Consider the following 27,166-nt stretch of genomic DNA (forward strand, 5'->3'; position numbering starts at 1 on the left):
GTTGGTATTAGATGAGATTGTTGGGATCTAGAATGAATACAAACAGATTCGGTTTCAGCATGTTGGAGGGATAATATCGATGTTTGGCTCAGAAATTTGCTATGGTCCTTGCTAAAAGGAGAAGTGGTTTCATGAATGGTTGATCTGAGGAGTGGTTATGACTTCCTATATGTTTCATTTATCATTGGTAGTAAACAGAAGTGTTGGAATGAGGCTTTATGTGATAAAAGGCTTATTATTGAAAATTCGGATGTTTTAAGTAACTGTTGTGATTAGAAGTCATCGCTTCGAGCATTTGAGTTGTGTGATATATCATGTAATTGCATCTGTGGTTGCAGATATGGTTTGTTACAGATTTTTCGGACTTACCCAGAGTATAGATGTGAGATTCTGATCTTCTAGATAGTTTCAGAAGTACAAATGTGGTTCTAAGGTTTATAGGTCAGGTTGGATTGTGAAATTTCAATTGTATTGTGTTATCGGACCTATATGAGATAGGGTGACATGGGATCACCCCCGGGTATCTGCATGGTAAGGTTATACAACGACTTATTGGGTTTTGGAACAACTATGGGCACGTTCGAGGATGAACGCATGTTTAAGTAGGGGAGGATATAACGACCCAGCCGGTCGTTTTGAGCTTTTGCACTTTGCTCGCCAGTTCTCGAGCATGTCTAGACCCATATGAAGTATTATGACTTATGTAAATCGTCGGTTTTGGTTTTCAGGGTAACCGGAATCAATTTTGAAGAACAGTCCTCGGTTTGAAGTTTAAAATTTGAAAGGTTTGACCAAGATTTGACTTGTTAGTATATGATCTCGGATTAAAATTTGTATGATTTGGTTAGCTCCGTTAGGTGATTTGGGACTTAGGAGCGTGATCAGAATGTATTTTGGAGGTCCGTGGAAGGTTTAGGCTTGAATTGGTGAAATTGGGATTTTGGCATTTTCCGGTTGATAGGTGAGATTTTGATATAGGGGTCAGAAGGGAATTCCAGAGGTTTCAGTAGGTCCATGGTGTCATTTGGGATGTGTGTGCAAAATTTCAGGTCATTCGGACGTGGTTTGGTAGACTTTTTGATCGTTGGAATTCTTAGGCTTGAATCCGATGTCATTTTGGTGTTTCGAAGGTTGAAACAAATTCGAATAAGCTTATGGGATAAGTTGGCTTGTTTGGTTGAGATCCCGAAGGCCTCGGATGAGTTTCGGGTGGTTAAACGGATCATTTCATGTTGGTTGAAATTACAGAAATACTGTTGTTTGTGTTGCAATTTTTTGACCTTCGCGTTCGCGATGCATGTCCCGCGTTCGCAAAGGGTTAGGGTGTGAGGCTGTGGAGTTGTCCTTCGCATTCGCGAAGATGGTTCCGCGTTCGCGAATGGGATGAGGTCAATGGCCACCGCGTTCGCGAGGCTTATGCCTCGTTCGCGTAGAGGAAGAGGAATAGTTGGGTCCCCAAGGCAATTGTTCTACGCGTTCGTGTAGTAGAGGTCGTGCTCGTGAAGAGTTGAGTCTGTTGAGAATCGCTTTCGTGAGAGGGTTCTCGCATTCGCGTAGAAGGAATCCTGGTCAGTGAAGCTATGTGCTTCGCGAAGGCGAGGGAGCTGCCGCATTCACGATGAAGAAAAATCTGGGCAGACAGTTTATATTTAAAAATCGAGGGTTTAAGTCCAATATCATAAAAGCCATTAGAGAGCTTGGGAGAAGGTGAAATTTGAGGGGATTTTTAGTGGATCAATTGGGGTAAGTATTCTTCACTCATATTTGGTTTAATTCCATGATTTAGTCTTGAATTTTATCATTTAATTTGAGAAACTAGAGTGGAAATTGGGAAAAAATGGAAGAAAAGTTTGAGAATTCATTTGGGGATTTGAATGGGCAATTGAGATCGAATTTTGATGAATTTGATATGGGTAGACTCGTGAGCAGATGAGGATTCTATTGATGTAATTTTTATCGGATTCCGAGACGTGGGCCCGGGAGCCGGGTTTGACCAGTTTCGGGATTTTCGATGTAAATTGGATATTTTCGAGTGGGCTTTGTTGCCTTAGTATATTTTAATGGTTATGTAGTGATCTTGGTTAGATTTGGAGCATCCGGAGGTCAATTCGATAGGGAAAAGGCATTGCGACCTAGAGTTTGGACCGGATAGAGGTAAGTAATGATTGTAAATGTCTGTTTTGAGGGTATGAAACCCCGGACTTCACATCATTGTGCTACTTTGAGGTGACGCACACACTAGAATTTAGTCCGTCCCGAATGACTGTTTTGCTGCTTATTTGATTGAAAACTGTTCGCTATCATCATGTTTTGGGCTGAATACCATATTTGGGCCTCGAGCTAACTGTTTTGGACCCTTAGGGGATTTTTACTGCTCTTTTCTCGCTGTTTTAATTTTTATACCTGTACTCAGTCATGCTATATTCTACTGTTTTCATAACTCAGCCATGTTTACTCTGTTTTAATACTTAAAGGATATTTTGATTGAGCATCATATTTTACTGCGCCCGAGTGGCTTTTAGAGATTTCCGACTGAGTAAGGCCGAGGGCCTATGTTGTGATGATACTTTTGGGTGGGGCTGCACATCGCAATAGTGATATACTGATTTATGAATATGAGGCCGAGGTCCTGAGTTGTACGCCACAAGGTGGCTTGATATGAGGCCGAGAGCCTATTGATTATGCCACGAGGTGGCTTGATATTGCGCTTGGGCCGTAATGGGCCCCTCCCGGAGTCTGTACACCCCCAGTGAGCTCGGGTACCCAGTATGAGATGTGATATAGCTCGAGGGGCTGATGTTGGTTTATGTTCTTGCTCGAGGGGCGTTTGTTTGAGTCATATTATTGCCCGAGGGGCTGATTACGAGTGATTGTGAGGTAGCCCGAAGGGCTGGTTCTGTTGATATTATGCTTGAGGGGTGGTTTATGGTACATGTTTTGCCCGAGAGGCTGTTTATGTTTCCATCCTTTTTTACTCACTGTTTTATTTCTCGTTTGAAACTATTGGAAGTTGTTTTAAAATAGTTTTACGGAAACTGAGCTTGATTTACGAAATAAATGATTTCTGCACTGCTTTGGCAAGGTACTGCATTTGCTGTAGTGCTACGCTATGTTTACGTGTTTTCTTACTGCTCATCTTTTATTTATCTTTATTACTTACTGAGTTGGAGTACTCACATTACTTCCTGCACCTTGTGTGCAGATTCAAGTATTTCTAAACCCAGTAGCGGGTGTTGATTGCTCAGAGGCAGAGTCATCGGAGTTTAGTAAGGTAGTTGCCCAACGTTCGCAACATAGCTTTTCTCCCTCTTGTTTTCATTAGACTGTATTTAGTATATATTTAGTCTTTTCGTTGTATTCAGACCTTAGTAGATTCTCGTGACTTGTGACACCCCGATGTCGAGCTTGTATATTATTTCCGCACTGTTCATGTAGACTTACATTATGAAACATTTGTTTAATTAAAGGCTTAAACTGATTCTTATTGATCAATGGTTAAATTTAGGAGTTGTGTCGGTTGACCTAATTTCATGATAGGCGCCATCACGACCAAGTCGGTTTTAGGGTCGTGACGGTGATTCTTTTCTCTCTCTACTTAGAAAGTAAATCTAGAACATATTGAACAAAAAGATTGATAATGGTTCAATCAAAGTATATCCTTCCGTTGAGCCTCTTGTTGTATTTTTTTTTGAATGCCAGTCTTCTTGGTACATATGACGGATCCTTAGATGATGGGCAACCCAAGGGAGTTGATCCTTAGAATCATTCTTGAATTGATTCCTTCCAAGACAAATATCAATTTTTCATTTTTTTCTAAAAATAAAATTTACAATGTACTAGAGGCTGCTCATTTTACATATGTATCAGAAACACAAAATAGCCAAAACATCAAGAAAAATAAATACTTTCTGGTTACTCTAAGGTACTCCTATGATATAATATTTGAGCGGTGAGAGTTGTTATAGTTCAAAAAACTTATTTACAGTCAATTGACTGCTTTTTGTCGTTTGAAATATATCATTATATTGTATAGTTTTCCCCTAATTAGCTGAAAATTACGCTGAATGACCTCTTTTTAAACCATTATTTATATTTTAACCCCTTTTTTTTTTGAAAAACAGCGTCGCTTCAGAATTTTAAAATACGCTCGCAGGAATTTTGAAGCACCCGCTAAAATTTGAAGCACCAGAAATTCTGACGATCATCAGTTTTTTCAGCGCCAGAATTTTGAAGTACCAGAAATTATAACGATCACCAGAACTTTCAGCAGTATGGCTAAAAATTCTAGTGACCTGTCCGAATTTGTGGCAAAATCCTGACGATTGCCATAACTCTTGCATGCTTTAAAATTCCGGCGGTCGATATAAATCATGACGTGCAAACTTTAAAATTCTGGCATGAGGCTTTTTTCTCAAACCTTTTTTTACTGAGATAAAAAAACCAATAATGACACCGAAGTGTCCTACTTCTATCATTCTAATATAACTAAATTAATTGAAACCCATCCTATCCGTGGCCCGCTTGAAGTTTGGAATGGGATGGCTTTTCAAAAGCCCTTTGGTGAAAAGGGCGGCCGGCCCATCCGACCCCATTAACTTTAAAGCCCATGAGGGCTTGAAAGCCCAGCCCATAGCAAGCCATCTAATAAAACATAATGTCACCAATTATTTGAAATTCCAAATAGGCCCCAAAACACACTTGTGCGTCATTTTTAATCCCTTGAAGTTTGTTTCCCAAGGCCATTGCAATTTGACAAAGAAATGGGTCGAGAAGGTTATAGATGCGAAAAGAGGTCTTCAACTGGAGGCAACCTAAACTCAGCATTCTATGCTTCTATATACCATCCAATTCAAGTTGGAAGCATTGATGGAACTGGCATTCTTCCTCACGATAATGCCATTTACAGATTTCTTCTCTACTATAATGCCGACTTGTGTTAGTATTATACTCATTCTAGCTCGTAAAAACCCTTCTTTTTTACCCCTGATTGTTCCCACTATTTACAGCTTTCATTATTTTTGTTTACTCGTAAAACGGTACAATTGAATTTATACGTGATTTTTAGATAAGTGAATTAATTTGATCCTGAAATAAATAAACAATTGAAGAGTTACAGAAGATTTAGCCTTAAGATATGGACGAAACAACATAAATAACAATTCCGAGAACAAGGTTTCCGGGCACAACAATAAAAGAATCGAGAAATCAGAAGATAAAATTGGATTGAGCTTTGTATAAAATATAGTATAAGTTTGCCAGAAAATTCCTCCCCCCCTACAATGACAACTGAGCTTACTATTTATAGCTATGAAGAAAGGCCCTAGGGTCGTTCCCTTCTTTAATGTCAATTATGAGGGGGATGTAACAATGAACATAAATGCCAAATTCCTTGTAACGGATAACTGCTTTGAATACTATGAATATTCTCTATTAAATGCTACCGGGAGAAGAACATTTATCATATCTTCATGAGCATTATTCTTCCTGGTGACAAACGAAATAGTTGTCTTCAATCTTTAGTCATCCCCCCTGTCTTAGGCTCCACGTGTCCCTTTCTCGGACGACCAGGTGTCATAATATATTTTACCCAATATAGATAGTCCCCCTTCTTTTCGGTGACATAACTTTGTGTTACCGGAAAGTTGGTAGAAACACTTTATTTGCAGGAATTACTATAATTCCCTCTCAATGCTTCTGACGGTTTATTAGACGCATGTCTCTCTGCATTTAATGCCCCGAACACGCGTCTTCCCATGATTCAACACATCTTTTGCCGATTATCGAGGTAACTCTGGTCATGAATTTAGCCGTCAAAACTTTTACTTATACGTATCAACTTCCACCTTTATACTTCATAACTTTTCGAACTTCCTTCATCTAACTTGCATATTGTTTCTTCATCCTTTTTTTTTCTAATTCTCTTCAATCGAAAGATCCTTTCTTTCCTACAATGGCTTCTTCTTTGAAACATACCGGTTCCTCAAAAAGCAAAAACAAAGCCGAGGACTTTGCTCCTCCAACAGTTGGCTCCATTATCCCTAGAAGTCTTATTACCTCAAAAGACTTCGAAGAGAAATTCCCTACTGCTAATTCTCGTACATGGGCCGTTAGCAGGTATCCTTCTTCCATACGTCCTTCGAGCATTCCTGTTATGAAGGAAGACGCTCGCTTCAATGATTTTGATATTACCGCTCCTGATCTATCGGAGCGAGTGACCCTTCCCAAGGAAGGTTTGACATACTTTTACACGTATCACTTTACTTTGGGTGCGTTTTCTTTGAGCGGAGAGCTTGATTCTATGATTGCAAAATTTTGCCTCCGTTATCAGGTGTTATTGGCACAGGTAAGTCCTTCTTTGTGGATGACGGTTGCCTGCCTCCGGCGCTTGTTCCAAGAAACTAGAGAAGAGCTAATATTAGTTCACATGATGAATCTCTACTCCCCCAAGATTTTCCGGGGGGGGGGGGAGGAATGATAAACCTTTGCAAGCGTGACCACCATGCTTTGATATCTAGCATGGATGATGATAACGACTATGGGTGGATAGAATGGTTCGTTGCAGTTGCCACCAATGAAATTGTTCCAACAATGACTTTATTCTTTCTGGTTGTTGGAACCGCTCTCGTAAGTTCCTTTTAATACACTTTCTCATACTAAAAATTCTTTCATGCCTATATTTATCCTTCAACTTTCGTATGTTACAGTGACTCTATGGATCCCACCGGTGGTAGAAGTCTTGGACCGGTGGGTTCAGAAGACCTTGGACATCACAACACCCAAAACTCGTTTGTGAAAAGAGTTGCCCCTTAAATACGGGTGAAAGGTAAAAAATTACGGTAATTTTAATTTACCTTGTTTCTAAATTTTGTATATGAAGAACTTGGTTAAATCTTTTTGACTTGTTCACGAAATTAGGTCTACCTGCGGACTCAGTTGATGTCCCTGAGGAGAATATTTTGGCCGACCCTGCTGATTTTGCGAGGCTGTTTCAGGAGGTACTTACTCGAACAGGAATCTCCAAGTCTGCTTCACGCGCAAACGTATCTTCACAAAGTCCCCGGCCAGAGAACAAGCAACCAAAGAGAAGATGTTCCTCTGTGGCTCGGGAAAAGAACAAAAGGGCAAAAGTTGATACCCCTGAGTCATCTCCTGTGGCAATGATGACTTGTCCTCCTTCCGGGTCGGTCATAGACACTGTGATGATCAATGATGATGAAAAAGCTAGTGATGAGGGAGCTTCTTTACATAGAAGACTACAATCCTTATCATCTCAACAAGATGCTCAACCTATTGAGATAGTCAGACCCACCGAGAATGATGTCGGCGCTTTGGGGAGAATTTGATTTGGTAGATAATGCCAACTCCCATTCTTGGGACCCCATTGTTGTGCCCGGTACTGCAAAGCAGAGTATCAGGTCCTTGCCATCTTCAGTTGGCGAGCACCCAACATTTAGTGCTTCTTTTGACGCAACTGTTTCTCATTCTTCTACCCTATCAACTTCATCACCACCTTCTCCAACACCAACAACTGCTACATCATTTCCATCTTCATCCACTCTTCCACCAACAACATCATCTCTAGCGGCCGCACCTGACTATGAAGAAGGCATTCCTCTTCAACAGTCCCGAGTTATGGGAATTTGGGGCAAAATTATGCTGCCCCTTCTAAAGATCCTCAAAGGTGGAGGAATGTTACTCTTTCGATCTCTACCGGGTGCAATCTTCTTTCCGGGTCGGTGGAGCTTGTAAACTATCTGAAGCCTTTGGCATCAGAGAAAGATTGGAAAAAGATTCAGACACTCTCGGGAGAGTGTTTGTTGAACAATGCTATACATAACGCCGCAACGGTATGTTTCTTTCTTCAATGTTTATTTCTTCCTCTGTTATTTCTCCTACTTTTGAATGAATGAATTTTAAGTATGGGTGGCAAACGGTCCGAGCCCGGTCCTAAACGAGCCTCGCGGGCGGGGCTTAAATAGTTTGGTTCTAAGTGGGCCCATGCATCGTGGGCCGGGCTTAAACGGTCTCGGGTTTTGTGGGCTTTTGGGTGTAACCAGACCGGGACCGGGACCGTGAACTAATGGTCCCAGGTTATGTGGGCTGGGCCCAGTCCTAAACGGGCCTAAGTGGGCCTTGACTATTCTTTTTCTAAATTTTTATCTAAGGCGATTTCTTGAAAATTATATAGCTTATATATATATATATATATATATATATATATATATATATATATATATATAAAAGCTATATTCGATACAGTATTACCTAATACACTTATACTTAGTGCATAGTATAGCGTAAGTATATATATATATATATATATATATATATATGGGCCTATTTATTTGTGGGGCTATTTATTTGTTTAAATTTTTTTCTAAGGCATTTTCTTGTAAATTTTATTATATAATTGTGACTTACAAATTTTAATTCAAATTTAAAATACAAAATATTGTAAAAATATATTCAAAGAAATGCGTTATAATTTTTTTTATTATGACATTAAGAAAACATGGCCCAATCTTTCTTAGCTTCCACCCCTCCCCCCCCCCCAATGGAATGAGCACAACCAATGTGTTAATACCACCATTGAGAAGAAAAAGAAACTAATCAAGATATGCCAAAATACAAGTTACATATTAATTTTACATGGTATATCTTACTAATTTCATAAATCCATTAAGGTTCGGAGGAATTTCCATTGGTGGTGGCTGTCACGACCCTATATTCGGACCCGGTCATGATGACGCCTATCGTGAAACAAGGCCAGCCGACATAACACTCAATTCATTTTCAATAGATATAATAATTCAATTTAAGTCATTTAACATACTATAAATCCCAAAATAAAAGTGAGATAGAACATTTGCAGAATTAAACACAGCCCGACATCGGGGTGTCACCAGTCATGAGCATCTAACATAAGTCTAAGAGTATGGAAAAGACTAAATAGTCTACTACAATTCAGTACAAAAGAAGATAAAGATAGGATGGAGAAGCACTAAGCTGCAAACGCCGAGCAGCTACCTAGTGATCTTCGCACGTTCTGCTGGAAGCAATCAACCCTCACTGCAGAGCCCGAAGCTCCTGAATCTGCACACAGGGTGTAGGGAGTAATGTGAGTACGCCAACTCAGTGAGTAATAAAAATAAATGAAGGCTGAGCAATAAGAAAACACGTAAAATCACAGCAAAATGCTACAAAGAGACAGTGAAAAAAAAACTTTGCAAAGCAACAAAACAGTGAAATCTCATAAAACACCTTAGTTCAGTATAAGCTTCTTTAAAACATCTTTTAACAGTTAAACGAGTGAATGAGAAGCAGCGAGAAAAGACAAATACATAAAATCAGCCCCTCGGGCACAATATCAACAAAATCAGCCCCTTAGGCAATAACATGGAACAACATCAGCACCTCGGGCTTTATCACATATCACACTTGGTACCCGTGCTCACTGGGGGTGCACACACTCCGGAGGGCCCCCTTACGACCCAAGCGCAATATCAAGCCATCTCGTGGCATAATCAATAGGCTCTCGGCCTCATATCAAGCCACATTGTGGCATACAACTCAAGCCCTCGGTCTCAAAATCATGAATAGGCTCAATACCGCTATGGTGCGCAACTCGATCCCATAATAACCTCACAACACAGGCCCTCGGCCCTACTCAGTCAGAAATCTCTAAAAGCCACTCAGGCACAATAAAATATGATGCTCATCTTAAAATATCATTTAACATTCAAAACAGTATAAACATGGATGAGTTATAAAAATAGTGGAATATAGCATGACTGAGTACAAGTATAAAGTCAAAATAAGGGAGGAATGGTAGTAAAAATCCCCAAAGGGTCCAAAATAGTTGGCACGAGGCCAAAATATGGCAGTCGGCCCAAAACATGATGATAGCAAATAGGTTTCAATCAAATACGCAGTAAAATAGACATTCGGGATGAACTAAGTCACAATCCCCATTGGTGCAAGACCCCACGCTCGTCATCTAGCGTGTGCGTCACCTCAACATAGCACAACGATATGAGATCCGGGGTTTTATACCCTCAGGACAATATTTACAATCATTACTCACCTCTATCCGGTCCAAACTCTAGCCCGTGATGCCTTTGCCTCTCGAATCGGCCTCCGGATACTCCAAATCTAACCAAAATCAGTGCAAAACCATCAAAATATGCTAAAGGAACAAAGCCCACTCGAAAGAAATCAAATTAAAACACAAATCTCGAAATTGGCCAAACCCGACCCCCGAGCCCATGTCTCAGAATCCGATAAAATTTATATCAATAGACTCCTTATTACTCCCCGAGTTCATTCATATCAAAAACACCAAACTCCAACCACAAATGACCCCTCAAATCCTAAATTCTAGGTCTCCAATTACAAGCCTTAGTTCTTCAATATTTAGGCTTAAATTATTTTAATTCCATGATTAATTAGGTAGAAATCACATTAGATTTGAGTATTAATTCCATAAATCTTACCTCGAAGTGTTCTCCCTTGATTCCCTTTTCAATCCCCTTCAAAAAGCTTCAAAATCGCCCCAAAATGGAAGAACTTAGACCCAAAATCGCGAAAATGGGTCTTTTAAACATGATGCCCAACACTTAAAAATCCTTCATCGCGAACGCGGTCAACGCGTCGCGTTCGCGAAGAACAACCTAGAGTTAGCCACTTATTCCTTCTTCGCGAACACGACGCCTCCTACGCGAGCGTGAAGACTAAGCTACACAACCCATCGCGAACGCGGCTTCCTTCTTGCGAATGCGTAGGTTCCTGACTCTAACCCTTCGCGAACGCGGGACCTCCATCGCGAACGCTAAGGCCAAATATCCAGCATCTTATCCTAACCCTTCGCGACTGCGAGGACCCACTCGCGAACATGAAGGCCAACGGTCTGCAACACTCATTACAGATTTTCTGCAATTTTTCTCAACTTGAAACGATCCGTTTAACCACCCGAAACTCACCCGAGGACCTAGGGACCTCAACCAACATGCCAACATATCCCATAACCTCATTCAAACTTGTTCCAACCTTCGGAACACTGAAAACAACATCAAAACACCAAATTTGCATCGGATTCAAGCCCAAGAATTCCAAAATCTTCCAAATTCCGCTTTCGATCAAAACGTCTATCAAATCACGTCCGAATGACCTGAAATTTTGCACTCACATCCCAAATGACACAAAGGACCTACTACAACTCTCGGAATTCCATTCCGACCCCTACATCAAAATCTGACCTACCAACCGAAAAATGCCAAAATTCCAATTTCGCCAATTCAAGCTTAAATCTACTCCGTACCTCCAAAACACATTCCGATCATGCTCCTAAGTCCCAAATCATCTTCCGAAGCTATTCGAACCATTGAAACTCACATCCGAGCCCTTTATCACATAAATCAACATTCGGTTGACTTTTCCAACACAAGCTTACTCAAAAGAGACTAAATGTCTCAAACCTTACCAAAATCTCTCCGAACCCAAACCAACCAACCCGATAATACATAATACAGTTGAACAAGGCAATAAAAAGTAGAAATGGGGGAAACAGAGCGTTAACTCACCAAATGACCAGCCGGGTCGTTACATCCTCCCCCTCTTAAACAAATGTTCATCCTCGAACGAGTCGAGAAACATACCTAAAGCCTCTAATAGGTGAGGATATCTGCTCCATATCTCCCACTTTGTCTCCCAGGTAGCCCCCTCCACGGGCCGACCTCTCTACTGCACTTTCACTGAAGCTATATCATTTGATCTCAACTTTCGAACATGACGCTCTAAAATAGCTGCTGGCTCCACATCATAAGTCAAATCATCATCTAACTGAATCGTGTTGAAATCCAAAATGATAGGATTGATAAGTTTTCAATATCTTTGCCTTGTGTTTTGATGATCTAACAAACTTAATGTCAAGAACCAGATAGGGAACCTGACTTACTTGGATTACACTACATCTAACGGATTCCAGCCAAATGTGAACTTGCTACAACTTCTGGAGGTAGGAACCCAAACAAGGACCTGATACTCTTGTGGGTTCCTCACGGCAGTACAAAGTCAATTGGACACAACTGAAAATGAAGATTCTACCGCACTGCACTGTTTCCAGCGCCCACTCAATCTCTGACCAACTAAAGTGCTCACATCACTTCAAGTGATGTGATCAAGGTGTACCTACAATGATTCTATACAAAGCATCATTCAAGTTACTCAACTCAAGATAATCTGGGCGGTGTGCACAAGAACCAGATCAGGAACCTGATCTCTTGGTACTTCTCTGACAAAAATCCAAGTAAACTATACAGTTGGAGCGCAACTAAGTGACTGATCGCAACTGTAAAAAGAGGAACACAACAGGGACCTGGTCCCTTAGGGTTCTCTGACAGAAGTACAAGTCAACTATAGCTAGAAAGCAATTGAAGAAAGTGACTGCCTGCAATAGTGCAGCAGACAGTACAACAAACAGTGCAACAGTCACTTCCCATTGAGATTGGACATCACTAAGGATGTCTTTTGTAGTATAAACCTTATGCAAGGCACAAGTTTCAGGTTCTAACACTTGCAAATTTGCAAATACAGAAAACAAAAATTCTCTCAAGTTCTCAAGAACAAAGCTGCTGCAACCTCAAGGACCTGATCCAAGATCGAAGATATCTTAAGTCCTAAGGTTTGTTAAGTCTTTGTAATTTGTTCTTCATTGTAACTCCTATCCAGCTTTCTTAGAAGCGTTGATTAGGTTGAGTCATAAGCAAAAGCCTTTATAACCGTAGTGTGATAAAGTGGCTTGTGGTTGAAACATCACAAGTTAGTCAAAGCCTTTGTAACCGAAGTGTGACAAAGTGGCTTATGATGGAAATACCACAAGTTAGTCAAATTCTTTGTAACTAGGATAGTTATAGAGTGGCTTGTCATGAGAGCATCACAAGTTAGTTGAAGTCTTTGCAATAGAGTTATTGTAAAGTGGCTTGTAATAGGGAGATTACAAGTTAGTGAAGTTAAAAACCTATAGGTGTAGGTCGTGGTTTTTTTATCCCCTTGTGTGGGATTTTTCCACGTAAAAATCCTCTACCTTATTTACATTTAGCTTTACTAGCATTCACAGCAGAACCTCACAAAGGACCAGGTACTCTACTATTTGGTGGACTCACACAGACTGAGCACTGTACCAAACTGATATAGGACCAGATCCCTATATAGTTTGGTTTATTAGTATTTTCTGAGGAAACACATAGAGAACCCGTTTCTCTATAAAATTTGGTGGACGCACAGTTTCTAACACAAAACATGAGACAGATTGCCAATATACTTCCGAAGCATAGAAACTTGAAATACCGGATGCACACTCAACAAGCTAGGTGGCAAGACAAGCTCATAAGCCTGCTCCCCAATCCTCCAAAGCACCTCAAAAGGCCCAATAAACCGAGGACTCAATTTACCTTTCTTTCTAAATCTCATAACACCCTTCATGGGAGAAATCTTCAATAGAACCTTCTCACCAACCATGTAGGACACATCCCGAACCTTCCTGCCATCATAACTCTTTTGTCTCGACTACACTGTACGAAGCCTATCCTGAATCACCGTCACCTTGTCTAAAGCATCCTGTACCAAGTCTGTACTCAATAGTCAAGCTTTACCCCGCTCAAACCAACCAACTAGAGATCTACACTGCCTCTAATACAAAGCCTCATATGGCGCCATCTGAATACTCGACTGATAGGCCAAGGCCTGAACAACAACTGCAAGGGGTCTCTCCCCAAATGGAATATATGCCAAACTCCCCATACTCACCACCTTCCTACTCAAGGCATCAACCATCATATGGGCCTTTCCCGGATGGTACAAAATGGTAATATCATAATTCTTTAGCAACTCCAACCATCTCCGCTGCCTCAAATTGAGATCCTTCTGCTTGAACAAGTTCTGGAGGCTACGATAATCAATAAACACTTCACAAGACACACCATACAAATAATGCCTCCAAATCTTCAACGTGTGAACAATGGTTGCCAACTCCAAATCATGAATAGGGTAGTTCTTATCATGGGGCTTTAGCTGACGAGAAGCATAAGCAATAACTCTACCCCCTATATCAACACACACCCAATACCAACTCTCGAAGCATCACAATACACTATATATGAACCTGAAGTTGATGGTAAAACTAACACTGGAGCTGTGGTCAAGGCAGTCTCGAGCTTCTGAAATCTCTCCTCACACTCATTTGACCACCTAAATGGAACACCCTTTTGAGTCAGCTTGGTTAAGGGCGATGTGATAGATGAGAACCCCTGAACAAACCTGTGGTAATAACCCGCCAAACCAAGAAAGCTACAAATCTCTATGGCTGAGGACAGTCTGGGCCAACTCTGAACTGCCTCTATCTTCTTTGGGTCAATCTGAATACCCTCGTTGGAGACCACGCGCCCCAAGAAAGCTGCTGAACTGAGCCAAAACTCACACTTGGAGAACTTTGCATAAAGTTTCTCCTCCCTCAATCTCCACAGCACAACTCTCAAATGCTCCGCGTGCTCCTCCTGACTAAGGGAATACACCAGAATATCATCAATGAAAACTATGACAAATGAGTCAAGATAGGGCCGAAACATGCTGTTCATCAAATGCATGAACGCTGCTGGGTCATTGGTCAACCCAAAAGACATCACCAAGAACTCATAATGACCACATCGGATCCTGAAAGCCATCTTAAGAATATCCGAGTCCCTGATCTTCAACTGGTGATAACCTAAACGGAGATCAATCTTGGAGAAACCTCTCGCTCCCTGAAGCTGGTCAAACAAATCATCGATACGAGGCAAAGAATACTTGTACTTGATTGTTACTTTGTTCAACTGCCTGTAATTAATGCATATCCTCATCATGCAATTCTTCTTCTTCACAAATAGAACCGACGCACCCCAAGGCGACACACTAGGCCGAATAAACCCCTTATCAAGGAGCTCCTGAAGGTGCTCCTTCAACTCCGCTGGTGCCATACGATACGGTAGAATAGAAATAGGCTGAGTTTCCAGCACTAGATCAGTACCAAAATCAATATCCTTGTCCAGCGGCATGCTTGACGGGTCTACAAGAAATACATCGGGAAACTCCCTCACAACAGGAACAAAATCAATACTAGGAGTCTCTGCACCAACATCCCTCACAAAGGCTAGAAATGAAAGACAACCCTTTCCAACCATACGCTGGGCCTTCAAGAATGAAATTACCCTACTAGGAACATAATCAGTCGAACCTCGCCACTTAATCCGTGGCACACCCGGCATAGCCAATGTCACTTTCTTAGCATGACAGTCCAAAATAGCGTGACACGGGGATAGCCAATCCATGCCCAATATAACATCGAAGTCTACCATACATAACAACAAAAGATCCACTCGGGTATCCAGACCCCCAATAGTCACCACATATGACCGGTACACATGGTCTACAATAACTATATCGCCCACCAGAATAGATACACAAACAGATGAAATAAGAGACTCACGGTGCATATCCAAATAACGAGCAAAATATGATGACACATAAGAATAAGTGGAACCGGGATCAAATAATACAGAGGCATCTTTGTGGCAGACTGAGACAATACCTGTGATCACAACGTTTGAAGCAATAGCATCGGGTCTAGCTAGGAGTGCATAGAAACGGGCCTGATTACCACCTGATTGACCTCCCCCTCTAGGGTGACCCCTAACCGACTGACCTCCACCCCTAGCTGGCTGAGTGGGTAGTGGTGAAGTAACTGGCGCTGAAGCGGATGGCTGACTCCTCTGCTGAGATGAACCCCCAAGACGATAAGGACACTGCCTCCACATATAACCCAACTCTCCACACTCATAGCAACTCCCAGGTGTTGGATACGGGGAATGAAGGGAACCCCTAGCACCAGAATGACTAGCAGATGCACATGGCATAGAAGAGCCCTGAATTGATGGAGCACGAGACGAACTCTGAGCTAGAAGTGCACTAAGTGATGACTAGCCCTGATGAGAATTGTGAGAACCATGACTCAATGACGCCCTACGATACCCTAGGCGAGCGGACTGAGCATGACTGATTGGATGGCGTCTGCCATACTGAAACTGAACCCTCGAAGGAGCACCACCATAACTACCAGATCCCCGAGGTCTCTTGGCCTTTGTCTCATCTCGCTCCTAGCGACGAACTGACTTAATCTCACGAGCAATATCTACAACCTCCTCAAAAGTAGCACCATACACCCTCTCCCTGGTCATGAGAATACGAAGCTGATAAGTGAGGCCATCAACGAACCTCCTGATCTTCTCTCTATCTATCGAAACCAACCAAACAACATGATGGGCTAACTCTGAGAACCTCATCTCATACTGCATCACAGTCAAATCTCTCTGATGCAACCATTCAAACTGCCTACGCAGCTCCTCTCTACGAGACTATGGCACATACTTCTCTAAAAAGAGAATAGAGAACTGTTACCAAGTAAGGGGTGCTGCACCAACATACCTACGCCTCTCATAAGCCTCCCACCAAGTGAAGGCAGCTCCAGAAAATTGAAAAGTAGTGAAAGTGACCCCACTAGTCTCCAGAATAGCCGTTATACGAAGAATCCTCTAACACTTGTCCAAGAAAACCTGGGCATCCTTTCCCTCTACACCACTGAAATTTGGAGGCTGAAGTCTACCAAACCTCTCCAACCTGCGCTGCTCGTTCTTTGGCATAGCAGGAGCTACATAGTCCTGAGCAGCTGTAACCGGCCGAGCTGGATGTGCCCCTAGTGTCTGAAGTCCCTGCACGACCGGCTCAGGTGTGCGAGCGGTGGGAGTCTGAGTGCCTCCCCTGGCATGAGAAGTAGTTGCGACAGTAGTAACTAAGAATGCCTGAGCTAGGCCAGTGCATACTAATAGAATCTGAGCCAAGGCCTCCTGAAAACCCGGAATCATAATGGGCACAGCTGGTGCCTGAGCTGGTGCTGCTGGAGCGTCCACAACTGGGACCTGATCCTGAACTGGGGCAGCTGGTGGATCTGCAGGTGCTGCCCTAGCTATTTTGCTGGCCGCACCCCTGCCCCTACCACGGCCTCGACCGCATTCTCGGCCTCTAGTGGCCACAACTGGTAGTACTGGTGGTCGTCCATCCTGACCGGTCGCTCGTGTCCTCACCATCTGTGAGAGAATAGAATAACAAAAGTTTAGTACTCGGATCAACAGATTCGCACGACAAGAATTTCAAGAATATGATATTTTTCCTAAAGGTTTTGCAGCCTCCCGAGGATAAATACAGACGTTTCTGTACCGATCCGCAAGACTCTACTAAACATGCTCATGACTCGTGAGACCTATGTAACTTAGGCTCTGATACTAATTTGTCACGATCTTAAATCCGGACCCGGCTGTGATGGCGCCTATCGTGAAACAAGGCCAGCCGACACAACACCCAATTCATTTTCAACAAATATAATAATTCAATTTAAGTCATTTAACATACTATAAATCCCAAAATAAAAGTGAGATAGAACATTTGCGGAATTAAATACAACTCGACATCGGGGTGTCACCAGTCATGAGCATCTAACATAAGTCTAAAAGTATGGAAACGATTAAATAGTCTACTACAATTCAGTACAAAACAAGATAAAGATAGGAAGGAGAAGCACTGGGCTGCGAACGCCAAGCAACTACCTAGTGATCTCCGTACAGTCTGCTGGAAGCAATAAACCCTCGCTAGCAGGGCCCGAAACTCCTGAATCTGCACACAGGATGCAGGGAGTAATATGAGTACGCCAACTCAGTGAGTAATAAAAATAAATGAAGGCTGCGCAATAAGAAAATACGTAAAATCACAACAAAATTCTACAAAGAGACAGTGAGAAAAACACCTTTGCAAAGCAACAAAATAGTGAAATCTCATAAAACACCTTAGTTTAGTATAAGCTTCTTTAAAACATCTTTTAACAGTTAAACAACTGAATGAAAAGCAGCAAGAAAAGACAAACAAATAAAATCAGCCCCTCGAGCACAATATCAACAGAATCAGCCCCTCGGGCAATATCATGGAACAACATAAGCTCCTCGGGCTTTATCACATATCACACTGGGTACCCGCACTCAATGAGGGTGTACAAACTCTAGGAGGGGCCCTTTACGGCCCAAGCGCAATATCAAGCCATCTCATGGTAATATCAATAGGTTATCGGCCTCATATCAAGCCACCTTATGGCGTACAACTCAGGCCCTCAACCTCAAAATCATGAATCAGCTCAATATCGCTGCAGCGCGTAGACCAATCCCATAATAACCTCACAATACAAGCCCTCGGCCCTACTTAGTCAAAAATCTCTAAAAGCCACTCGGGCACAGTAAAATATGATGCTCAACTCAAAATATCACTTAAGATGTCAAAACAGTATAAACATGGTTGAGTTATAAAAACAGTAGAAATTTAGCATGACTGAGTACAAGTATAAAGTCAAAACAGTGAGGAATGGTAGTAAAAATCCGCTAAGGGTCCAAAATAGTTGGCACGAGGTCCAAATATGTCATTCATCCCAAAACATGATGATAGAAAACAGTTTTCAATCAAATACGCAATAAAATAGTCATTCGGGATGGACTAAGTCACAATCCCCAATGGTGCACGACTCCACTCTCCTCATCTAGCGTGTGCGTCACCTCAACATAGCACAATGATGTGAAATCCGGGGTTTCATACCCTCAGGGCAACATTTACAATCATTACTCACCTCTATCCGATCCAAACTCTAGCCTGCAATGCTTTTGCCTCTCCAATCGGCCTCCGGATGCTCCAAATCTAACCAAAATTAGTGCAAAACCATCAAAATATGCTAAGGGAACAAAGCCCACTCGAAAAAAATCAAATTACAACACAAATCCCGAAATTGGCCAAACATGACCCCCGGGCCCACGTCTCGGAATCCGATAAAATTACATCAATAGACTCCTTATCACTCCCCGAGTTCATTCATATCAAAAGCACCAAAATCCAACCACAAACGACCCCTCAAATTCCAAATTCTAGGTCTCCAATTACAAGCCCTAGTTCTTCAATATTTATGCTTAAATTCTTTAAATTTGATGATTAATTAGGTATAAATCACATTAAAATTGAGTATTAAGTCCATAAATCTTACCTCCAAGTGTTCCCTCTTGATTTCCTCTTCAATCCATTTCAAAAAGCTTCAAAATCGCCCAAAAATGGAGGAACTTAGACTCAAAATCGCGGAAATGGGTCTTTTAAACATTCTTCCTAGCACTTAAAAATCCTTCATCGCGAACGTGGTCAACGTCTTGCATTCGCGAAGCACAACCTGGCATTGACCACTTATTACTTCTTCGCAAATGCGACGCCTCCTACGCGAACGCGAAACTCAGCTACACAACCCATCGCGAACGCGGCTTCCTTCTCGCGAACACATAGCTTCCTGACTCCAACCCTTCGCGAATGCGGGACCTCCATCGCGAATGCGAAGGACAAATATCCAGCCTCTGATCCTAACCCTTCGTGAACGCGAGGGCCCACTCACGAACACAAAGGGCAACGGTCTGCAGCACTCACAACAGATTTTCTCAACTTGAAACGATCTGTTTAACCACCCGAAACTCACCCGAGGCCCTTGATACCTCAACCAAACATGCCAATATATCCCATAACCTAATTAAAACTTGTTCTAACCTTCGTAATGCTCAAAACAACATCAAAACACCAAATTTGCATCAGATTCAAGCTTAAGAATTCCAAAATCTTCCAGATTCCGCTTTCGATCAAAGAATCTATCAAACCACATCCGAATGACTTGAAATTTTGCACAAACATCCAAAATAATACAACGGACCTATTACAACTCCCGAAATTCAAGTCCGACCCCTACATCAATATCTCACCTACCAACCAGAAAACGCTAAAATTCCAATTTTGCCAATTCAAGCCTAAATCTACTCCGTACCTCTAAAACACATTCAAATCACGCTCCTAAGTCCAAAATCACCTCACGAAGCTATCCGAACCATTAGAATTCACATCTGAGCCCTTTATCACATAAGTCAACATCCGGTTGACTTTTTCAACTCAAGCTTACTCAAAAGAGACTAAGTATCTCGAACCTTACCAAAATCTCTCCGAACGCGAACCAACCAACCCCATAATACATAATATAGCTGAAAAAGGAAATAAGAAGAAGAAATGGTGGAAACAGAGCTGTAACTCTTGAAACGATCGGCCGGGTCGTTACATCCTCCCCGGAGAAAAATCTTGTTCACCACCACTTCCGAGCGAAGCTGCATCCTCTGGAAGTTCAGCTAGCATTTCTTAGTAAGCTTCATCTACCTCTAGTTGTGATTCAACAAGTCTAAAATTTCTTCGTTCCGAAAAGATCCAATATTTGAAAAGTACTGATTTCCAAGATCTCCCTCATAGACACTCTATAATCACCGAGTTGTAGTCTTGCTTGACTGAAAGCGCTCTCCGATGCCACTGTTGAAGCTTGAATGGTTAAAATATCTCTAGCCATCCTTGAAAGGATTGGAAAGTGTTTTTCTTTGTCCTTCCACCATTCCAAAAGATTAAATGAGCCATCGGGATTCACTTCCCCAAGTCTCTGTGACAAATAAACTTCAAACTCATTTAGTTGTAAACAATGACTAGTGGTACAACCTTGTGAACCCCTAAACTCGGTCCAAGCAGTAAGTGCTCTTACTCCTCCAGTTCTTTTAGATGATTGAGAACTAGAAGAATAAGGAGTTGGAATATCTGGTCTAGCATTATCTATTGCAATTTGATAAGCACTATAAATAGTTAGAGCGTTTATTTTAATTGAGGCTTGTGCGTCCGAAAGTGTAGACAACTCCTCTGGTGCAAGTGCTAAACCATTATAAATATATGGATACCAATATTAAGGACCACTTAATTTCATAGTAGGATTTAACAAGGCAGCAATACCATAAATAGGGGGAATAGTGAAAAAATATTTTTTAAATTTCTTTCTCATTAAAATTAATAGCTACTTCCTAAATTTCCCCACCCTCTGAAAAATAAGTAAACAAATTTGCAAGATTTACAAGATAAACTAAACAGTTCGAAATAGTAGGATAATATTGCCCAGAAAATTCATTTGTAGCAACATGAAATCTTTCTAAAACATCTACAAGCATTTTAACATTAGCCCAATCCGCATTTGTAAGGTGCTCATCATCATCACTTACATGAGCATTAAACGTTGAGTTTATGGGGTTTCTATATTCATATGCAATAACTAAACTTTTATACATGTAATTCCATCTAGTTGGACAAGGTTTAGGAACCTTTCTTTCTCTTAGGCCAAATTCATCGCATCTTTTAAAATATTCTCTAAGTCTACTTCTACGGTTTGAATAAAAAAACCAATTAAGAGTCATTTAACCTTTTCAATTTCAACATTTAAAATTCTCATACCATCACTCATAATTAAATGATAAATATGACAAATAAACTTAACATGAAAATTGTTACTAAATGCAGGATTTAGAGTAGTGGTAAGCAAGACTACAACATTAGTGTTACTAGTAGCATTAACCATTGAAATTGACATTATTTTATCACTAATGCAAAAATATCTTGTCGCGACCCTAAACCCGGACCCGGTCGTGATGGCGCCTCTCGTGAAGACAAGGCCAGTCGACACAACACCCAATTCTTTTTAACAATTTAAAATACACAATTTAAGTCTTTAACCGATTAATCTCAAATAAGCAGTCAATACAATTTGCAAAAACAAAACCAACACAGCCCGACATCAGGGTGTCACCAGTCATGAGCATCTACAAGCTGATTAAAAATAGGAAGAATCTACATAGTCTATTACAGAACTAAAATAAGAGAAAATAAGATAGGGGGAGAAGCATTGGGCTGCGAATGCCGAGCAGCTACCTAGTGAATCTCCGAACTGCCTGAGCTGGAAGAAATCGACACTCGCTAGTGGGACCTAAAGCACTTGAATCTGCACACAGGGTGCGAGGAGTAAAGTGAGTACTCCAACTCAGTGAGTAATAACAATGAATGAAGACTGAGCGATAAGAAATCACGTAAAAGCACATCAACATGCTATAAAGAATCAGTATAAAACCAGCAAAAAAACAATGAAATAGTGAAAATATATAAAGACACCTTAATCCAGAATAAGCTTCTTTAAAAAACCTTTTTAACAGTTAAACAAGCAAATGACAGGCAGCTAGAAACAGATAAACACATAAAATCCGCCCCTCGGGCACAATGTCAATAGAATCCATCGTTCGGGCAATATCATGGAATAACACAGCCCCTCGAGCTATAACTCATATCACAATGGGTACCCGCACTCACTAGGGGGTGTATAGACTCCGGGAGGGGCCCCTTACGGCTCAAGCGCAATATCAATCCATCTCGTGCCATAATCAATAGGCTCTCGGCCTCATATCAACAAGCCACCTCGTGGCGTACAATCTCAGGTCCTCATCCTCATAATTATAAATCAGTGTATCACTGCTGCGGCGTGCAGCCCGACCCAAAAGTATCCTCACAACACAGGCCCTCAGCCTTACTCAGTCAGAAATTTCACAAAGCCAATCCGGCACAGTAAAATATGATGCTCACCCCAAAAATATCATTTAAAGTATTAAAACAGAGTAAACAGGGCTGAGTTATGAAAATAGTATAATATAGCATGACTGATATAGATATGAAATCAAAACAGTGAGGAAATATCAGTAAAAATCCCCTAAGGGTCCAAATAATTGGCACGAGGCCCAAATATTACATTCATCCAAATCATGATGATATCAAATAGTTTTCAATCAAATACACGGTAAAATAGTCATTCGAGATGGACTAAGTCACAATCCCCAATAGTGCACGACCCCACGCTCGTATTCTATCGTGTATATCTCCTCAATATAGAACAACGATGTGTAATCCGGGGTTTCATACTCTCAAGACAACATTTAATATCATTACTCACCTCGATCCGGTACAAACTCTAACTTACGACGCCTTTGCCCCTCGAATCGGCCTCCACTCGCGTCGAATCTATCCAAAATCAGAATCATAACGTCAAAATATGCTAAGGGAACGAATCCCATGCGAAAATAATCAATTTACAACATAAATCCCGAAAATTACCAAAAACCGACCCCCAGGCCCACATCTCAGAATTCGATAAAATTACATCAATATATTACTTATCTCCCCACGAGTTCATAAATATCAAAAATCCCAAAATCCGACCACAAATGACCCCTCAAATCCTCAAATCAAAGTCTCCAATACCAAGCCCTAATCCCCAATTTTTTACCCTTAATTTTCATTAATCTTAGGCCAAATCAATGAAACGATGCCTTAGGATCGATTATTAGGTTCAAAAATCCTACCTCCAGACGTTATCCCTTGAATCCATCTTCAAAATCTCCCAAAAAGCTCCAAAACTGACTTGAAATGTTGAAGAACAACTCAAAAATCACGAAGGAATCCTTTTATGCCTTCTGGCCTAGGCATTTCGCACCTGCGGTCCAGCTACCGCTTCTGTGGTCCAAGACGCCGCATCTACGGTCCTCCATTTCCGCATCTGCGGTGCACTATCCGCACTTGCGCTATCGCAGGTGCACTCCCCTTACCGCTTCTGCGGTTCCAACCGAACCTTCTCTTGGTTGCATCTGCGGCTCCAAACTCGCTTCTGCGAGGCTGCACCTGTGGTCCCCTAGCCGCATGTGCGTTTATGACAGCAATGGAACATCTTCAGCTGCCAAAACCAACTTCAGAACTTTCCGCCAACCATCCAAAATCACCTCGAGGCCCCCGGGACCTCAACCAAAAGCACAAACACATCCTATACCACTACGCAAACTTGTACCAATCTTCAAAATGCCTCAAACAACATCGAGTCAACCAAAACACATCGAATTCAAGCCTAAGGTTCCAAAATCTTCCGAATTACGCTTTTGATCAAAAAGTATACCAAACCATATCCAAATGACCTAAAATGTTTCACACACTTCCCAAATGACATTATAGACCTATTGCAACTCCCGGAATTCCATTCCGATCCCTATAACAAAAACTCACCTACCAATCGGAAAATGCCAAAATTCCAATTTCGCCAATTCAAGCCTAAATCTACTACGGACCTCCAAACCACATTCCGATCACGCACCTAAGTCCAAAATCACCTCCTGAAGCCATCCGAACCATCAGAACTGACACCCGAGCTCTCTAACACATAAGTCAACATCCGGTTGACTTTTTCAACTTAAGCTTCCTCAAAAGAGACTAGCTGTTTAAAACCTTATCAAAACCTTTCCGAACCCGAGCCAAGCAACCCGATCATACATAGGACCAATAAACAAAGCAATAAGAAGCAGAAATGGGGAAAGCAGAGCAGTAACTCATGAAACGAGCGGCCAGGTCGTTACATCCTCCCCCTCTTAAGCAAACATTCGTCCTCGAACGAGTCAAGAAACATACCTACAACCTCAAACAAGTGAGGATATCTGCTCCGCATCTCCCGCTCAGTCTCCCAAGTAGCCTCCTCCATAGGTCGACCTCTCTACTACACATTCACTGAAGCTATATCCTTTGATCTCAACTTTCGAACCTAACGCTATAAAATAGCTGCTGGCTCCACCTCATAAGTTAAATTACCATCTAACTGAACCGTGCTAAAATCCAAAACATGAGACGGGTCCCCAATATACTTTCGGAGCATAGAAACATGAAATACCGGTTGCACACTCGACAAGTTGGGTGGTAAAGCAAGCTCATAAGCCACCTCCCCAATCCTCTAAAGCACCTCAAAAGGCCCAATGAATCGAGGACTCAATTTACCCTTCTTCCCAAATCTCATAACACCCTTCATGGGTGAAACCTTCAACAGAACCTTCTCACCAGCCATATAGGACACATCCCCGAACCCTCTTGTCAGCCTAACTCTTTTGTCTTAACTACACTGTACGAAGCCTCTCCTAAATAACTTTCACCATTTCTAAAGCATCTTGCACCAAGTCTGTCCCCAATAGCCGAGCCTCACCCGGCTCAAACCAACCAACTGGAGATCAACACCGCCTCCCATACAAAGCCTCATACAGAGCCATCTGAATACTCGACTGGTAGTTATTATTATAAGAAAACTTTGCGAGCGGTAGAAATTGATCCCATGACCCTCTAAAATCAATGACACAAGCACGCAACATGTCCGCCAATATCTGAATAGTGCGCTCGGGCTGCCCGTCCGTCTGAGGGTGAAAAGTTGTGCTCAACTCAACCTGAGTACCTAACTCTCACTACACAAACCTCCAAAACTGCGAAGTAAATTGAGTGCCCCTATCTGAAATGATGGAAACTGAGACACCATACAAACGAACAATATCTCGGATATAGATATCTGCCAACCGCTCTGAAGAATAGGTAGTACACACAAGAATAAAGTGCGCGAACTTAGTCAGCCTATCCATAATCACTCAAATAGCATTGAACTTCTTCAAAGTTTGTGGGAGCCCAACTACAAAGTCCATGGTGATCCGCTCCCACTTCCACTCTGGAATATCCATCTGCTGAAGTAAGCCACCCGGTCTCTGATGCTCATATTTCACTTGCTGACAATTGAGACACCGAGCTACAAATCCCACAATGTCCTTCTTCATTCTCCTCCACCAATAATGTTGTCTCAGATCCTGATACATCTTCATGGTACCCGAATGAATAGAATACCGCGAGCTATGGGCCTCCTCCAGAATCAACTTCCGAAGCCCATCCACATTGGGCACATATATTCGGCCCTGCATCCTCAACACCCCATCATCACCAATAGTCACATCTCTGGCATCATAGTGCTGAACTCTATCCTTAAGGACAAGCAAATGAGGATCATCATACTGGCGCTCTCTGATGCGATCATATAAGGAATACCGAGAAATCACACAAGCCAATACCCAACAGGGCTCCGAAATATCTAACCTCACGAACCGATTGACCAAGTCCTGAACATCAACTACAAGAGGTCTCTCTCCAACTGGAATATATGTCAAACTCCCCATACTTACTGCCTTTCGGCTCAAAGCATCGACCACCCTATTGGACTTCCCCGGATGGTATAATATAGTAATATCATAATCCTTTAGCAACTCTAACCACCTCCGCTGCCTCAAATTGAGATCCTTCTTTTTGAACAAGTGCTGGAGGCTACGATGATCAATAAACCCCTCACAAGACACCATACATATAATGCCACCAAATCTTCAATGCGTAAACAATGGCAACCAACACCAAATCATGAACATGGTAGTTCTTCTCATGGGGCTTCAATTAACGAGAAGCATAAGCAATAACTCTACCCTCCTACATCAATACACACCCAATACCAACTCTTGAAGCATCACAATACACGATATATAAACCTGAAGCTGATGGCAAAACTAACATTGGAGTTGTGGTCAAGGCTGTCTTGAGCATCTGAAAGCTCTCCACACACTCATCCGACCATACAAATGAAGCACTCTTCTGAGTCAACTTGGTCAAGAGAGATGCGATAGATGAAAATCACTGAACAAACTGGCGGTAATAACCCGCTAAACCAAGAAAGCTACGAATCTCTATGCTGAGGACGACCTAGACCAACTTTGAACCGCCTCTATCTTCTTCGGATCAACCTAAATACCCTCGCTGGACACCACATGCCCCAAGAAAGCCACTGAACTGAGACAAAACTCACACTTGGGGAGAATTTTGCATAATGTTTCTCCTCCCTCAATCTCTGCAACACAACTTTCAAATGCTCCGCGTCCTTCTCCTAACTATGCAGATACACCAGAATATCATCAATGAAGACTATGACAAACGAGTCGAGATACGGCCGGAACATGTTGTTAATCAAATGCATGAACGCTACTGGGGCATTGGTTAGCCCAAAAGACGTCACCAAGAAATCATAATGACCATATCGGGTCATGAAAGATGTTTTAAGAATATCCGAGTCCCTAATCTTCAACTGGTGATAACCTGAACGAAGATCAATCTTGGAGAACACTCTCGCTCCCTGAAGCTAGTCGAATAAATCATCACTGCAAGGCAAATGATACTTGTTCTTAATTTTTACTTTGTTCAGCTGCCTATAATCAATATACATCCTCATCGTGCCATCCTT

This window comes from Nicotiana sylvestris, chromosome 1 (genome assembly GCF_000393655.2).
Source record: "Nicotiana sylvestris chromosome 1, ASM39365v2, whole genome shotgun sequence".
In the NCBI taxonomy this organism is placed as follows: domain Eukaryota; kingdom Viridiplantae; phylum Streptophyta; class Magnoliopsida; order Solanales; family Solanaceae; genus Nicotiana; species Nicotiana sylvestris.